Genomic DNA, 19,315 nt, shown 5'->3' with positions numbered 1-19,315 from the left:
TCTGAAAGAAAGGGCCATTTCTGTCTTGTTCATGGAAACTGGAACATGTTAAGAACTCAATAGCTATTTGTTGAAATTAATAAATAGTAATAAAATCTCACTCACTTAATCCTCAAAAACCGTGGAAGAAATTATTATTACCCCCATTTACAGATGAGGAAGATGAGGCACAGGGAGGTAAAGTAATTTGCCCAATGTCAAAAGGCTGAGATAAGAGTTGAGCCCAGGTGGTTTGACTTCAGAGTCCCTGGGCAGTGCAATTAACCCACTCAATTGCTGACCAAAAGGTTGGAGGTTCTAGTCCACCCAGAGGCACATGGGAAGAAAGGCCTGGAGATCAACTTCCAAAAAATAAAAGAGTCATTGAAAACCTTATAGAGCACAATTCTACCTGACACATGAGGTCACCATTAGTCAGAAACAACCGGACAGCAACTGGTTTAACTGGATTACTTTGACTTCAGAATACTTGTTCATAGTCACTCAACTAAAAAGTTCAGTATCTCTTGGTCCAGAGGTATTTGGATGAATTTCCCAAGGAAAACTGTCAGAAAAGGTCTCCTTGCAACAACCTCAAACTAGATGGCAGTCCCTTACCCTGCAGAGGCTCCTTGGGCAGTATTTATGTCTTTGCAGAGCAGGAGGCAGCTGGCAAGAGCAGCTGTTCTCCTTTTACTCACATGTGCTCGACCTCCTCAACCGTCAACAAGTTCAGCAATATTCAGCAAGTTGGGAGATTTAATTGTGTACAGGATGAATATAGATACCTCAGAAAAAGAAATTTCACAGTTATAAAGTATATACCTAAAGTTCCACTCAAAACAATTCTTTTAAGAAAGGAGCCTCCATAAGATTGGAGTATTCATGTTGTCATGGATCAGAAATTATCTAGAATAGTACTCAAAGGTTCAGGATAAAGAAGACTAAAGATAAAATTCCTCAAGGTCAGTGCTATTTATAGGATTTTGATCTGTACAGGCAACATTTAAGAAAGGACATGATTGAAATATTTAAATTGTAAGGAGTGCACTAGGTGAAAAAAAGATTGATTTGTAAAATTTCTAAATGAATTCTGAAGTGATTTACCCCTAACACTGACCCTTCTCTATGTTGTGACATTTATAAAGAAATGACTGGCAAAGGAGCTCATATTTTACTTTTTTTACATGAATTACATGCAAATCACATGCAATACACAGATGTTCTCCTATTTCATTACCTGAATGTAACTACATGGGGCATATTTGGCAGCACAGTAGGAGGAGGTATCCTGGATATAGAACATCTGGGCTTCGTTTCCGGCCATTTCTCTAACCAACTTTGTGGCCTCAGTTTCCTCATGAAAGGGCCTGGACTGCAGGATCATGGTGTTTGGCAAATAGTAAGAATTGAATGATGAATAAATGAATGAACTCAAATGTTTCTTCCAGCCGGAAGAAACCATGGATTTCATCCTAGAAACTATAGGAAATCGTATAAAGATGTCTTGAATCTTTTCATCACTTCCCTTGCTGGAAGATGTAAAATTGGTTCCTCCACTAATTCAAGACCAGGTCAATCTCGATTAGGCAAGTCAGCCCTCTTGGGTGTATGGATTTCCCTTTATCTCTGTAGAGAAAATAAGTGGATCTTAACTTATTAGTCTGTATGTGTAGATATTTGAACATGGAAGCAGTTTATCCTAAAATGATTTTCCTGTTTCCTTTACAGATATATAGTTTAATAGAAAGAAATCCCTTTAAAACATTAACAGTATCTTAAATGTTTTGATTCTCTAGCAAATCAGGAGGTTTATTTATTTCCTGTTTTCTTCAGTAAAAATGAAATGGCAAAATCTAGGCAAAACTCAGCACATAAAAGATAGCTCCCATGACTTATTTTCCAAACCTGAAACCAGAATACCTGGGTTGGCAAATACTATAGTACTTACAGAAACTAGGTGAGTATATGCTTGAAATTAGGGTTACCCTGAGGTATTACTGGCAAGTGAAGCAATCCTACGGGCAGCCGAGTGATAGCACTTTTATCAGGGAAATGTTATGCTAAGCATGTCAATCAGGGCCTCAGCATGTGGCCGCACAGATAGTGCCCTGCACAGTGCCAGTAGGATTGTGAACTGCCAGGAGGGACCATTTGGCACCATGTGTGCATATGGCAGTGTGAATAGCGCCCCCTGGAGTTATGTATGCAGTGCACAACAGAGGGAATTGTATTGGTAAGGAATTTGCTGTCAGTTGACAAGGTTGGAAGAGGGAGCCTCTTGTTCTTTTCCTAGAACAATCATACCTAAGATTGGATAACACGACAAAATTCAACTATCTAATCTTTCCTGATCTCTCTGTCTTCCCCCACCCCAGAAGTTTTCTGCCATCATATTCTGCTTTCCTTAACTTCCTAGCAGTTTTTGAAAATTCAAGTTGGTAAGCAAATTCAAGTTGGTGGCATAATGCCTAAGGCATTTGACTGCTAACCAGCAGGCTGGCAGTTCAAACTCACCAGCCACTCCTCAGAAGGAAGGTTGGGCTTCCATAGTGATTGTTGTTGTTGTTGTTGTTATGTGCCGTGGAGTCAGCCCTGACTCATAGCGACCCCTCCTTGGGTTTCCGAGGCAATATCACTACGGAAGTAGGATTGCCCACCCTTCTTTCCGAGGAGTGGCTGGTGGGTTTGAACCGCCAGCCTTCTGGTTAGCAGTCAAGTGCCTTAGCCACTATGCTACCAGAGCTCCCTCCATAGTGATACCGCCTTGGAAACCCAAGGAAGGGGTTGCTATGAGTCAGATCTGACTCCACGGCAGTGGTTGCGAAACAACTCTGAATCTATTTTTTGAGATTAATTGAAGGGTATAAATTACATAAAAAAGACATTTAGGAATAGCTGGGGATGTGTGTAGGTGTACTACAAGAGCTCAGGGAAGCAATACAAGTGATCGGCACTGAACCCTGTGTAGATATAAACTCAGTGCAGGATGAACTGCCTCAGAAGTTTTGTGCCTTGTACTTTGACGTGTTATGTTTGTCAAAAAAGAACATTCTTGCAAGAGCTCTAGGAAGTGAACGCTCTGTTTTGGTTACTTCTTGACATAAATTTGGAAGCATTATAAAATCAGAAAATAGCTACAGCATCAGTGCAATGCAAGCAGGAGGAATGCATTTCAAAATGAAGGAGGAGGTAGGTTAGTGGAATAGATGAGTAGTTTTCAAAGAGTCTTGGCTCTGCATCTGACTACCTCTGCATCTATGGGCAAGACAGTCCCTTCAGCTCACTGAACCTCTCACTGGCCTCATCATGAAAGGAGAGTTGCATGAAATTTTATGAGACTTATGTAGGTAGGTTGGTTGGTAGATAGATAGAGAGAAATAGAGAGCTCCAATTCATGACAACAGAATAAAATGTTGCCCAATCCTATGTAATCTGCACAATCACCAGCATGTTCCAATCCATCACCAAACATATGTCCTCCTCCAGTGATTAATCTCTCCTAATGATGGATGTATCCAAAGCAAGTGAGTCAGACAATGTTCTGTTATGATCTATAAGGTTTTCACTGGCTAATTTTCAGAAGCAGATTGCCAGACCTTTTTCTTAGTCTGTCTTAGTCTGGAAGCTCTACTGAAACCTGAACCTCATGGAGCTTACAGTCTAGTGGAGGAACAAACATTACAGGAAAAAAATAATTTTTTTTTTTTTTTAGATTACATTTGTACTAAGTACCTAAAAAGTAAACTTATATGATGTTAAGACAGCATGTAGGTTGTGTTTGTGTGTGTGTTGGGAGAAGAGTCAGGAAAAGGTGGTTGAAAAGGGAAAAGTGTTAGAAGTAGAGGGAACAGCTTGCCCATAGGTTTTAAGGCTGAAAGAAGGTTAGAACATTTAAGTAACTGAAAGAAGCTACTGTGGTTGGTACAAGAGAGTGAGAGGAAAAGTGGCAAGATGAGAGTGGAGAGGTGAAGAGGGGTAGCCTTCCTGATACTTGAAATACTGGTGGCATAGCTTTTAGCATCACAGCAATATACAAAGCACCAAAATATGACAAGCTGACTGACAGGTGGTAGATCTGAGCCATAAAAACCAAAACCAAACCCACTGCCATCAAGTGGATTCCAACTCTTAGTGACTCTATAAGACAGAGTAGAACTGCCTCACAGGGTCCCTAAAGCTTTAAATCTTTACTGAAGCAGGCTGCCTCATCTTTGTCCCACAGAACAGCTTATGGGTTCGAACTGCCAACCTTTCAGTTAGCAGCCCATGCTTTAACCACAGCATCATGAGACCTCCTTATTTGAGCTTTAGAAACTGCCTAAGTTTCATGAGTTGCAACTCCCAGGGTTAGGCAGGTGAGGAAAAGGAGTGAAATGAGCAGCAGAAGCGACAGGGAATACCAAGGGTGAATTATTGAGTCAATGAACAGCATAGCACAAAGACATCCCTATTTAAATTCAGAGCAACTAATCCCTAGACCATCACGTGGACCTCTGCTCTCGGCTCTAGATCCCCAGAGGTGTAAATCTACGTGCAAATGAAAGGGAGTTGCTAAGGTTAGCAACTTGGGACTCACGGGGCAGTCCTGCTTCATACTTGTTGTCCTGGAATAATTATTAACAGGGCCCTTCTTCACTCACCAAGGTGTCCCAGTTCAGATGATAAATTATATGGTTTCCTAAAGTAATGGAAAATTATCAATGACTATGTATAAACTGTGGGGAGTAGTATTTCCCACATCTGCCCAACCTTCAGATGAAGTTAAGTAGGTTTGATGCCGTTATTTAGTAAGTAGAAAGATAATTAATCTAAATAAACTCTCAAAATACCCCCAAAACTGGTTCAATAAAAGCAGCCTGCCAAGAATTGAGACATCACAGAAAATATGAGTTTGTCAAATACTGTATGTGAAAAATATTCAACTTCACTAATAATAAAAGAAGGCAACCTCAATAATAATGAGGTAATATTTTGCCTGTCAAAATATTTAAAAATTATTTAAGAGTATAATACTCAGTTTCTGGATGGGTGTAATCAAAGGAATACTCTCACATACTCCTGGTAGAATTTATCAACTGATGGACACAAACTTTCTGGAATGCAATTTGACAATGTGTCAAATTTCCTAAGTCTTTACAATTTAAAAGTCTTTACAAAGTTTATACCCCATGCTGTTATTAATACAACAAGTATTTACTGAGCACCTACTATGTACCAGACACTAGGGTATACAGTGCCCAAAGGGACAAACCCTATATTTGCCCTCATGGAGCTTACATGTCTAGTGAAAAAACACTACAGGAAAATAATATACACAAAAAAAATTTAGATTACAATTTGTAAAAAGTACCTAAAAAGTAAACTCAGGATGTTGAGACAGCATGTAAGTTGTTTGTATATGTGTGTTGGGAGAGGAGTCAGGAAAAGGTTGTTGAAAAGAAATAGAGGAGTGTTAGAGGGAAGGGAGTTCCCTGTAGAGGAAACAACTAGAACAAAGGTTTTGAAGCTGAAAGAGGCATGGAACATTTGGCAAACTGAAAGGAAATGACTGTGGTTGGAGCAAAAGAATAAGAGAAAAAGTGGCAAGATAAGGGTGGAGAGGTGAAGAGGGGTTGCCATTAAGATCTTTTCCCTAATAGACATGTAAGGGTTGTAAAAGTAGATTGGTATTTTTAGAAATGCACTGCATGGTGGAGAATTGCAAGGGGGATGAAGGGATAGAATAGGACAAGAGTAGATGCAGAGAGACCAGTGCTCTCAAAAGTGTCCCAGTTTACATGATAAATTATATGGTGCAAATACATCAATAAAGAGGGTATGGTGACTTGGGTGGGGTTGGGGAGATGGAGAAAAATAGAAATATTAAAGTATGCTTAGGTAGTAGAATAAACAGACCTAGTGATGGAGTAACTAGAAGGTGGCAGGGAGAGAACAATGACCCTAATGGTTCTGAGGTTGTGTCTTAAGCAGTTAGTGTAAGGTGGTGTCTCTTTACTGAAATGGGCAATTATGGAGGAGGAGGTTTTGATCTGTGAGGAGAAAGAGAGAAGACATTGAATCCAGTTTGGACATTTCCTATTTTCAATGGTATAAGACAGGTAAGTGGAGATGACTATTAAATACATGGATATGTATGTCTGGAGCTCAAAAGGAAGATCTGGGGCTGGGGATAGAAGTATGGGAGTTACAGCACTTTGGAACTTTGGGTATGGGTGACCTGTCTGAAGACATAATATAGAGTGGGAAAAGAAGGTCAATGTTTAGCCCTGAAGAACTCTATCATTTATAGAATCTATGGGAAGAAGGATGAGTTTGTAAAAGAGACAAGAATAGAGCCTGGGGGATGGTGGTGGCGGGGTGAGGACCGCTTGTTGTTCTTCTAATTATCTAGCCTAAGGACACAGAAAGGAGGGTCTAGATTTATGCATAAAGATGCTTAATGTGGCATTTGCAATAGTGAAATATTAGATTCAACATAAATGTCAAAAATAGAATGATGTTTAAATAAATTGAATAAATAAATGAAATAAAATGTTTTTGAAAATTATAACGTTCAGTGAATAAAAGGGGTATAATATGAGACATATCATGTGATTCACATTTAAAAAGTTAGATGGTTATTTGCTTTAAAAAATGTATCTGAATGTTAACAATGGTTAACTATGTGTGGTAAGATTGAAAGTAATTTTTATCTTTGTGGTTATTTGCTTTTTTTTTCAATTTCTCCACTATAATCACAAAGGAAGACAATGATATTTGTACAAAGCAGGATGAATTATGCATATCTATTTTACTTAATACAAATGATTCTGAAACTTACTGATGAATTACATTAAAAATAATTGTTTAGATGAACTAGAGTTAATTTATATAAATTATGTGATAAATCCTTTTGTAACCCAAATAATTTTATTATTTGATACATCACCTGCTAATTTAAAGTTTTTGAATATCAGCTTTTCTTTTAAAAAGTAAAATCATTACACTTCTGAAAACAAACAAACTTTGGGGTCATAATGGACTGAAGGAAGGGTTGGGGCAGATAGTACAAATTTTGGACTTTGTGTCATACAGTCTGTTTCTCCCTTTCCTTCTCCCTTTTCCCTCTTCCTCTCCTCTCTTCCTCTCTTCCTTCTCCTCCTCTTCTTCTCCTTTAAAAATGTAGAAACTCTTTAGCTCCTAAGCCAAACAAAAGCAAGCTGCAGGCTGGATTTGGCCTGTGGGTCATAGTTTGCTGACCCCTGGACTAAAAGATGAATGCATAAGGGCAAATCCAGTAACTACTTTTTCATTTAAAAAAAATAACATGATATTGGAGTTCATAGCTGTTGTTGTTAGGTGCCTTCAAGTTGGCTCCAACTCACAGAGACCCTGTGTGTAACAAAACAAAACGCTGCCTGCTCCTGCGCCGTCCTCACAATCCTTGCTCTGCTTGAGTGCATCGTTGCAGCCGTTGTGGTAATCCATCAAGGAGGGTCTTCGCCTTTTGCACTCACCCTCTACTTTACAAAGCATGACATCCTTCTCCGGGGAATTGTCCCTTCTGACAACATGACCAAAGTAAGTGAGACGAAGTCTGGCCATTCTCACTTCCAAGGAGCATTCCAGTTGCACTTCTTATAGGACAGATTTGTTCGTTTCTCTGGCAGTCCGTGGTATTTTCAGTATTCTGCACTGGCATCACAATTCAAAGGCATTAACTTTTCTTTGCTCTTCCTTATTCATTGTTCATTGTCCAGCTTTCACATGCATACGAGATGATTGAAAATACCATGGCTTGGGTTATGCGCACCTTAGCCTACAAAGAGACATCTTTGCTCCACTTTAAAGAGGTCTTTTGCAGCAGGTTTGCCCAGTCTGATTTCTTTACTGCTGCTTCTATGGGTGTTGATTGTGGACCCAAGCAAAATAAAATCTTTGACAACTTTATTCTTTTCTCCATTTATCATGACATTGTTTATTGGTCCAGTTGTGATATCTTTGTTTTCTTTATGTTGAGATGAAATCCATACTGAAGACTGTAGTCTTTGATCTTCACCAGTAAGTGCTTCATGTCATCTTCCCTTTCAGCAAGCAAGGCTATGTCATCTGCATATGGCAGGTTGTTAATGACTCTTCCTCCAACCTTGATGCTGTGTTCTTCCTCATGTAGTCCAGCTTCTCCAATTATTTGCTCAGCATACAGATTGAGTAAGTATGGTGAAAGGATATAACCCTGACACACACGCTTCCTGATTTTAAACCATGTAGGGATCTCTGGTAGCATAGTGCCTAAGGTACTTGACTGCTCACCAGAAGGCTGGCAATTCAAACCCACCAGCCACTCCTCGGAAGGAAGGTTGGGCAATCTAATCTACTTCCATAGTGATACCACCTCGGAAACCCAGAGAGGGGTTGCTATGAGTTGGATCCTACTTGACCACACATAACAACAACAGCAACAACAACAACAACAGTATTCCCTTACTCTGTTTGAATGACAGCCTCTTGGTCTATGTACAGGTTCCTCATGAGCACAATTATGTATTCTGGAATTCCCATTCTTCACAATGTTATCCATAATTTGTTATGATTCACACCATTGAATATCTTTGCATGATCAATAAAACACAGACAAGCATCTTTCCCATATTCTTTGCTTTTAGCCAAGATCCATCTGACATCAGCAATGATATCCCTCATTCCATATTCTCTTCTGAATCCACCTTGAGTTTTTGCAAACATCTGTCAATATACTGCTGCAACTGTTTTTTAATTATCTTCAGCAAAATTTTACTTGTATGTGATATTAATGATATTGTTCAATAATTTCCACATTCTGTTGGATCATCTTTCTTTGGGATAGGCACAAATATGAATCTCATCCAGTTAATTGGCCAGATAGCTGTCTTCCATATTTCTTGGCTTAAACAAGTAAGCACCTCCAGTGTTGCATTCATGTGTTGAAACATTTCAATGGGTATTCTGTCAATTTCTGGAGGCTTTTTTTTTTTTTTTTTGCCAATTCCTTCATTGCAGTTGGACTTCTTCCTTCAGTACCGTTGGTTCTTTAGATTGTTGCTCAATATTCTGCCTATATTGTTGTTGTTGTTATGTGCCATCGAGTTGGACCCAAGTCATAGCGACCCCTCCTTGGGTTTCCGAGGCAGTATCACTACGGAAGTAGATTGCCCCATCTTCCTTCTGAGGAGTGGCTGGTGGGTTTGAACCGCCAGCCTTCTGGTTAGCAGTCAAGTGCCTTAGGCACTACACTATTGTACCTTAAAGCTTGAATTTTTTGTTAGTTCTTTCAGCTTGAGAAATGCTCTGAGTATGTTCTTCACTTTTGATTTCCTAACTCTAGGTCTTTGCATATTTCATTACAATTCTTTACTTTGTCTTCTCAACCTGCCCTTTGAAATCTTCTGTTCAGCTCTTTTACTTCATCATTTCTTCCATTTAGTTTAGCTACTCTTTGTTCAAGAGCAAAGTTACAGAGTCTCTTCTGGCATCCATTTTGGTATTTTCTTCCTTTCCTGTCTTTTTATGACCTTTTGTTTTCTTCATGTATGATGTGCTTGATGTCATCACGCAACTCGTCTGGTCTTTGGTCACTGGTGTTCAATGTGTTGAATCTATTCTTCAGATGGTCTCTAAATTCAGGTGGGATATAGTCAAGTTCAGGAGCTCTGGTAGCTTAGTGCCTAAGGCACTTGACTGCTAACCAGAAGGCCGGCGGTTCAAAGCCACCAGCCACTCCCTGGAAAGAAGGTTGGGCAATCTACTTCCATAGTGATACTGCCTCAGAAACCCAAGGAGGGGTCACACTATGAGTCAGTCTGACTCGACAGCACATAACAACAACAACAACAACAACATTTGCTTGATATATTAGGAGCTCTAGTAACATAGTTCCTAAGGCACTTGACTGCTAACCAGAAGGCTGGCGGTTCAAACCCACCAGCCACTCTTCGGAAGGAAGGTTGGGCCATCTACTTTCATAGTGATACCGCCTTGGAAACCCAAGGAGGGGTCGCTATTAGTCGGGTCTGACTCGATGGCAAATAACAACATAGTCAAGGTCATATTTTGACTCTTGTGAACTTGTTTCAATTTTCTTCAGCTTCAACTTGAACATGCATGTGAGCAAGTTCCACAGTCAGATCCTGGCCTGTTTTGACTGATGATACTGAGTTGCTCCATAACCTCTTTCCACAGATATAGTCGAATTGATTCCTGTGTATTCTATCTGGTGACATCCACATGTATAGTTGTTGTTTATGTTGTTGAAAAAAGGTATTTTCATTGAATAAATTGTTGGTCTTACAAAATACTATCGTGCATCATTTCTATCACCAAGGCTATATTTTCCAACTACTGATGCTTCTTTGTTTCCAACTTGTACATTCCAATCACCACTAATTATCATTACATCTTGATTGAATGTTTGGTCAACTTCAGACTGCAGAAATTGGTAAAAATCTTCAATTTCTTTATCTTTGGTTTCAGTGGTTGGTATGTAAATTTGAATAATAGTTGTATTAACTGGTCTTCTTGTAGGCATATGGATATAATCCTATCACTGACAGAATCGTAGTTCAGGATAGATCTTGAAATGTTCTTTTTGATGAGGAATGTGATGCCGTTTCTCTTCAATTTTTCATTCCCAGCATAGTAGACCATATGATTGCTTGATTCAAATGGCCAATACCAGTCCTTTTCAGCTCACTAATGCCTGGGATATATTGATCTTTAGGCATTCCATCTCATTTTTGACAACTTCCAATTTTCCTAGATTCATATGTCACACAATCCATGTTCCTATTACTAATGAATGTTTGCAGCTATTTCTTCCCATTTTGAGTAGTGCCCCATCAGCAAATCAAAGTCCTGAAAGCTTTACTCCATCCACATCATTAAGGTTGACGCTACTTGGAGGAAGCAGCTCTTCCCCAGTCATATTTTGAATGCCTTCCAACCTGATGGGCTCAACTTCCTGCACTGTATCAGACCATATTTCATGGCTATTTATAAATTTTTCCAGTAATATATGAGATAGTGTTTCACTGCTATTAACAAGGTTTTCAGCAGCCAGTTTTTTCCGAAGTAGTTGGCCCCGTCTTTCTTCCCAGTCTGTCTTAGTCTGAAAGTTCTGCTGAAAACCTGTCCACCATGGGGAGACCCTGCTGGTATTTGAAATACTGGTGACATAGCTTCCAGACTCACATCAACAGGCAAGCTACCACAGTATGACAAATTGACAGATAAGTGGTGAAAATTTGTAGCTAGGTGAGTAATATGTATTATATTCTGTATGTATAAACTTTAGGAGTTCTCGTGGCATAGTGCCTAAGGCATTTGACTGCTAACCACTCCTCAGAAGGAAGACTGGGCAATCTACTGTAGAGATACCACTTCAGAAACCCAAGGAGGGGTAGCTATGAGTAGAATTGACTCAACGGCAGTGAGTTTGGTTTTTGGTGTATAATCTTTAGTTATTAGAGTACTAGACCCAGTTCGGATCTATTTTCAACAGGAAGAATAAATGGAAAGGGTAAAAAAGAGCAATGATGTCTTTTTTCAAGCTTATGTATTTTTATGAATAAGAGATCCTATGCAAATATTTCAAGGAGTTGGTATTTTTAACTTGAAAAAATAACAGTTAAGGGAAAACATTTATTTGTAGACTGAAGAGTTTTAGTATTTCTTCTGAAATCTTAGATCTTTGGTATTATGAGGCTGTTGTGTTGTCTACAGGAATCAATTCAGTTGTTCTTGCGACAAACCTGGGTGCCATCCGTGTTGCCCCTTCATTCTCACCTCCAGTGGCAGATTATCCAATAAGCAAGGTAAGCATGGGCTCACTTGTGCTTACTTACTAATCTATAATGAACATTTTTCACCATGTCAAACGCGACACAGTGCCATCAAATCAAATCCGACTCATAGCTACCCCTCCTTGGTTTCCAAGGTAGTATCACTACAAAAGTAGATGGCCCAACCTTCCTTCCGAGGACTGCCTGGTGGGTTTGAACCACCAGCCTTCATAAGTAAGCACAAGTAAGACTGTGCTTACCTTGCTTGCTGCATACTCTGTCCCTGTGTGTGTGTGTGTGTGTGAGAAACAAATTCACTGCCATCGAGTCAATTCTGACTCATAGTGACCCCCATTGGGTTTCCAAGGCTGTAAATCTCTACTGAAGTAAATCACCCCATCTTCCTTCCATGGAGAGGCTGGTGAATTTGAACCACTGATCTTCTGGTTAGCAGCCAAATACCTTGTCCCCTATACCACCAAAGCTATAAATTTGGAAAGTGGCTTTGATTCTGTAGGAAGGTGCTATGGAGTGAGAGAGAGACAGAGGCCAGCCACACTTAGAAGCAGAATATTTGATATATGTGGTGAAAAAATGTGAAATTGTTCAGTACAGATTAGTAAGCAAGCAAAAGTAGGCCTGTGCTTACCTTGCTTATTAGATAATCCGATTCTGCTCACCCCCACATCACCAAACACAGTTGGTGCTGTTAGTGCTCCAAGCAGATCCCTGTTACTGCCCTAACACCCATGCCACAGCTACTGTGAGTATTGGCTGCAAAGGGGTCATAGCTGTCCTCTGTGGTACAGTTTATCTGGCCGCCTCCATCAGGCCAAGGCAAGGCTATTTGATTTCACTCCTACCCGACATTTCCCTCTTCCCTATCCTGCTTCTCTCACTCCTTTACAGGTTTATCCCTCTATAAACCACCTGCACCCAAATCCCTGTCTTGGGCTCTTTTTCTGGAGAACCTGACCAAGACATCAAGCTCAGTGACTCTACAGCTTAACTATATATGACTTTTCGACCAATACATATGCTTGAGGAAAGAAGAAGTACTGGACTGTACTTGTTAATTTTACCTTATAATTACCTTGTAATTTTAGTCTATGAACACATTTCAAAATTTAGTGTCTGATGTCAATACACTAAAGTATGATGTCAATTTTATGAATATATTATAAAATTATACAGCAAGATCTGACAAACAAGAACACTATAAGAATGAACAAAATACTGGGAAGAGGTTTAGCTTTCAATTGGCATCACTATGGAATTATTGCTAATATTATTAGTACTAGTGAGGGAAAACAGCTGTAGATCTAATATTATAAATTTTGCTAATTGTTACTGATTATATTTTAAAATTACACTAATAACTAAGAGCCTATAAATAATCTTCTATTATAAGCCTTTCCATTTTATTATATTGTAATAGGTTCATTGATGCTTAACATGATGTGAATATTTGCTGACTCCAAAGAATATCTTTATTAGGATATGCATATATGTTCAATTTATCTTCTCAATTACACCTACATTGAAACCTTCAAAAATCAGGTTTGCAAAAACAGGCTATGTGCAAGCACTGGAGCCTATATAACTTGTGACCTCCTATTCTGTTGCATTCTGGTTAATGATTCACAATCACCTTCAAGAATAGGCACTGAGTAAATCAAAGCACTCTGCATGGCTCTCTGGAAAATGTTGCACATAGAACCTCACAGTCTACAGACCTGACTTAGTGCAGAGCTGGGAGCATGATGAACACAAACCCATGGCAATAGTCAGGGAGGAAGTATAGAAAAGCACAGCACTTTACTTATTTATTTTTAAACAGTTTTTTCCAGCTCCTTCTGAAATTATGCTCTCTTTCTTTCTCCTATTCTGGAAGCAGCAAATTAGTGACTTCTTGTACTTTCCCAGTGAAATACATATTGCTTGAAATTATTCATAATTATTTCCAGTTGGTCAATCTATTATGAAAACAAAACAAAGTGGACCATTCTTTGGTTTGATAACCACTAACATTATGTGTTTAGTTAGTCATTGTTAGTAAATAGATTTCCGAGGAACACAGACTAAAATGTTCTTTTTCCTATTAACTTCTTGGAGAAGAGGTTCAAAACAGAACAAAACAAAAAACAAAACAGAAACTTCTGAGTATTATGTTACCTAAATACATGTAAAGGTAAGTCCAGAGTATTCCAATCCTGTAATGAATCCACTTCCTAGGAATATCTTTTCAGTCTGCTATAATGATTTAGGTGAGTTATAGCAAGAAGAAAACCTGGTGGTGCCATGGTTCAGCATTCAACTGCTAACTGTCAGTGGTTTGAACCCATCAGCCGGACCCTGGGATAAAGAAGTGGCAGTGTGTTTCCACAAAGATTACAGCTTTGGAAACCTTATGGGGCAGTTCTACTCTGTCCTATGTCACTATGCATCTGAATTGCAGTAACAGGTTTGAGTTTGGAGTTGTAGCCACATTCCTCTAGTGAGCATGGGCGTAATTGTCCAAACTCCTTTCTGCCCAGGTGGGAGCTAGGCAGCAGTACAGGAGTGTGGTGAGGCTGAGCTGGACTGGCATAGGGAGCCAAGGGACAGTATAGAGGCCTTGGCATTTAGGCCAAGTCACAATCACATGGGTACCACTTCCAGTATTTTGCCATATAATATTCCAGCTCTACCCTAATTTACATAATTGTTGTTTGTTGTTATGTGCCGTCGAGTCAGACCCAACTTGTAGTGACCCCTTCTTGGGTTTCCGAGGCAGTATCACTACTATTCTTTAAATCAACTTATTTTTTAAGTAAAGTTCATTCAAGGAAGGAAACTTCATCATGACTATAAATGGAGTACAATAATCATCTGCTAAAATATTAAGGTAATGTACATACAGTGTGTTTCATAAATTTTAAGACACTTTTAAAATAATTTTAACATCCCTGAATTTGGAATGTGTCTCACCATCAATATTGTCTTGGAATTGCCATTTGTAGCACTCCTGTTCTTTTTAGTGGCACATAAAATAATGATTGTATTTGATTTGATGACGTTCTACAAAAGCAATGTTATTACACTTTCAAAAGCTGAAAGTAAAAATACCAAACAGTAAATAGAATAAATCAAATTGACTTACAAACTAGATGGCTGAGGATAAGCTTCTTTTTGAGGAGAAGGGAGCTGTTTTGATCAGAATGACTGGATATTCCAACTGATAGTTTCAGGCAAAGATGCGTATCCACATCATGAGACAAATCTATCAGTTTTGATATTAACACACTGAAAATCTGATCTCACATAAGGATGTGTTTGGACAGCTCAGAAGATATTTAACTGTTTTATCTGTTAAAATTAAATGTATGTATACATACTCTGCAACTTCAGGAAATGACATTCTACCATATCACTGAATTCACAGATAACTGTGAATTTGGACTCAACTCAAGGCAGGAGGTACCTGTGAATTCAGTACTTGGGAATCCCTTCCTGTTAGTAATCCTGGCTATCTATGCTTCTTTTGGGTATCACCAAAGCTTCAGTCTCTGGTAGCGTAGTGCCTAAGGCACTTGACTGCTAACCAGAAGGCTGGTGGTTCAAACCCACCAGCCACTCCTCGGAAGGAAGGTTGGGCAATCTACTTCCATAGTGATACTGCCTTGGAAACCCAAGGAGGGGTCGCTATGAGTCAGGTCTGACTCCACGGCACACAACAACAACAACAACAACAAAAGCTTCAGTTATTGAAGGTTTGGAACATTTATGATTATGCCCGAATACCTCATCCCTGGTTTATTAGGTCTGGGTAAGGTTGATTACCATGGCACTGCTTGTATTACCAGAGTCCACAGATGGTGGAAACATTTAATATGCTCATCTGCTAAATGAAAAGTTGGAGGTTCTAGTCCACCCTGGGGCACTTCAGGAGAAAAGCCTGGTGATCTGCTTCCAAAAATCACTACTGCTATTCCTTTGGAGTCCAGTTCTACTCCAACATACATGCAGTAACCTTGAGTCAGAGTTGACTTGTCAGCAACTGGGTTTAACTATATTGTGCTCATCCTAAACAATAATTTCTGTGAAATCACACATAGTATGTCCTAATTTTTTCTCCAAATATATATGAATGTAAATATAAGGCTCCTCAAATGTGTTTATCTAAATATCACTTAAAAATTATTGTGTACCACGCTTTGGGAAACACTCATCTGGATGAAGCACCAAATAGGAAAGACTCAGCAGAGACAGGAACAACTGAGTTATAACTAGAACCAGATGGGTCAGGTGGGTTAAGAAGGGCTATTTAGGAGGCAAAGACTAGAGGGATCGACCTACACCTCTAGTATGCAGAGGTAATACCTTAAGGAAATAACATACAAACCGAAAACCAAACTCACTGCCATTGAGTCAATTCTGACTCATAGCAACAGCTTTTGGGTTTCCAATGCAATAAATCTTTATGGAAGTAGATTGCCCAGTCTTCCTTCCAAGGAGTGGCTGGTAGGTTTGAACCACCAACCTACTGGTTAGCAGTCAAATGCCTTAGGCACTACGCCTCCAGAGCTCCTTAAGGAGGTAACATGTTGTTGTTGTTATGTGCCGTCGAGTCAGACCCAACTCATAGCGACCCCTCCTTGGGTTTTTGAGGCAGTATCACTACAGAAGTAGATTGCCTCGTCTTCCTTCTGAGGAGTGGCTGGTGGGTCTGAACCGCCAGCCTTCTGGTTAGCAGTCAAATGCTTTAGGCACACAGTGTTCATTTATCCATTCCTCTGTTCACTCAGTTACTTATTCATTCAATTACCTACTGTGTATAAAGCACTGGGCAGGGTTCTGGGGAGAGAGAGTTGAAAGAGGTCAAAGAGCTTACAGCTTAGAGAGGAAGCAAAACATACCTGTGATTACAGTTGGGTTTCATAAGTATCAGGGTGGGCATAGTTGGAGAGGGCTATGTAAAGTGATATGGGAGGGGGCATTTAACTCAATGTGGAGAGATCAGGAAGCCTTCCAAAAAGAGTGACGCTTGAAATGAGTCTTGAATTAGAAATGGAAATTGACCAGGTGCTGAAGGACAGAAGGGTATTCCAGTCTGGGGGAACAGTATGGTCAAATGAAAGAAGTTGATATAGCTAGAAAAGAGAGAGAATATTGCAGTATGGTAGAGACTGGAGAGGAAACATAGGGCCAGATGTGAAGAATACTGAACTTGAAGTTGATAGAGGATTTTAAGCCAGGAATAGTTGGATTGCTGATGTATTTTATGTGTTGACTGATGTTGAGAAATAGTAAATTCAGTATCAAAACATAACATGAAGTCTTTAACCAGATGCTAGATAATCAGCATTTGTAGATTTGTGGCATTTTTAAGAAGATGATTTAGGGCATAGATGATAGATGATTTTAGGGTTCCTGAAAGGGAATGGAAGTACAGATGATTAGGAGAGCAGATGTGAGGCATAAACCAGGACTTTGAAACCTCCAGGTGATAAGGAAGAGTTTGGAAAAAAAAAAAAAAAAAGGAAGAGAAGGAGCAAGTACCAAATTCTCAGTAAAAGTAGGGGAATGGCTGAACCATCAATAAATGACAATGACAAGGACAAGTGGAGGATGATGGAGGGATTCCCTTTCTGTAAGTCCTAAGAGAACTTGGAGGGATCAACTTTATATCTATATGTTTTTGTTGTTAGGCTGAGTTGATTCCAAGTCATAGCAACTTCATGTAACAGAGTAGAACTGCCCCATAGGGTGTAATCTTTAGGGAGGCAGACTTCCAGGTCTTTCTTACATGGAGCAATTGGGTGGGTTTGAACTGTGAACCTTTTGGTTAGCAGCTGAGCACTTAAATGTTTGGGCTGCCAAGGTAAATATTTTGCTTTGTATTTTAAAACAAACAAACAAACACCTTTTTATTATGTAAATTTTTCAAGCATGTATACAATGAATAGTAAAATGAACTCCCATGTTCCCTGCTCTAACTACTATGAATGCATGACAATATTATTTCATCTATAATCTTCCTCCTTCTGCCTCCACTAGACTATTTTGAAGCAAATACTAGACACCGTATCATTTTAAGACAATAGTCTTTAGTCTTCTCAGCCCAAACGTGTCCCAGAATCATCCAAAAAAAAAACCAAAAAACCCAAACTCACTGCCGTTGAGTCAGATCCGACTCATAGCGACCCCTCCTTGGGTTTCAGAAGTGGTATCACTACAGAAGTAGATTGCCCAGTCTTCCTTCCGAGGAGTAGCTGGTGGGTTTGAACCACTAGCCTTCTGGTTAGCAGTCAAATACCTTACGCACTATGCCAGCTTTGCACTAGGGCTAATTAAGAAAATTAGCAAATGTGGAAGCATATCAATCACTTGGAGAAAGGGTTGAAATATAATAATTTATAAATAATTCTAATCTGCTAAACAAGGTTACTAACAAAATCCTATGACATAAATTAAACTATTGAGGCTGAATATATGAGCAGGAAACAAAAGAAATTCAATTAAGATTGTATAAACTAAAGCATCAAAGAAATAAACTCTGGATTAACTGTTAGAAAGAAGAGGCTGAAGGCAGAAAGAGACCTGGTGTGAGGGTGGGATGAGGAAGCAAATTAAGGGCAAACTGGAATATCATCTAGCCCATTTAAAAGAGATCCCTATTAATCTGTCCTGGAAGAAGTGCAGCCAGAATGCTCCTTGGAAACGAGAATGGCCAGACTTCATTTTACCTACTTTGGTCATATTGTCAGAAGGCACCATTCTCTGGAGAAAGATATCATCCTTGGTAAAGTGGAGGGTCAGCAAAAAAGGGGAAGGCCCTCAATGAGATGGATTGACACAGTGGTCGCAATGATGTGCTCAGGCCTAGCAGGGATTGTGAGGCTGGTGCGGGACTGGGAGAGTTTCATTGTACGTAGGGTTGCTACGAGTTGGAGATGAGTTGATGGCACCTGTTACCAACAGCAACATTAATTAATTGATTTAGGAATTATTTACTAAGCACCTGCCATGCGCTGGGTACTGTCCTAGGCTCTGGAATGCCACTTGACTTTAGTAAACCATCTTTGCTACTTAAAGAGGAGGCAGCACGTGGCCTGGACTCAAACAGCCACATCTACCTGATTCTGCCTGAACTTTACTCAGATTCTTTATTAAACACTCTGCTCCTTGAGAAATGGAGGCAACTGGAAAGGGTTCAAAGAAGTGGAACAGAAAATAATTAGAGGAAGAGATTGATTTTTAGCAGAAAGATCAAAGAAACCAAACACAGGGAACTTGGCTAAGCAAGGGCTAAGGAAAAATGAGCTATTTGAAGCATGTAAAGAGTGAAACAAAATAAGAAATATTGAGCCGGTGCACAGAGCGTAATGAGAAACCCTGCCAATGGAGTTAAGCAAGGGAAGGATAAGCTGCAGGCAAGACAAGCTGCTCCTGGCACAATGCTATATACTAGCCTCACTGAACACATTCTGATGTTAAACAGGCTTCTGCCAACTGACTACCTTGTGTCAGAACACCAGCATCCAGAGAGGTCTGCT

This window comes from Orycteropus afer, unplaced genomic scaffold (assembly GCF_000298275.1).
Source record: "Orycteropus afer afer isolate SDZICR_OR568_19922 unplaced genomic scaffold, OryAfe1.0 scaffold00223, whole genome shotgun sequence".
In the NCBI taxonomy this organism is placed as follows: domain Eukaryota; kingdom Metazoa; phylum Chordata; class Mammalia; order Tubulidentata; family Orycteropodidae; genus Orycteropus; species Orycteropus afer.
The sequence above is the reverse complement of the archived record's forward strand: the minus strand, read 5'-3'. Positions refer to the sequence as shown.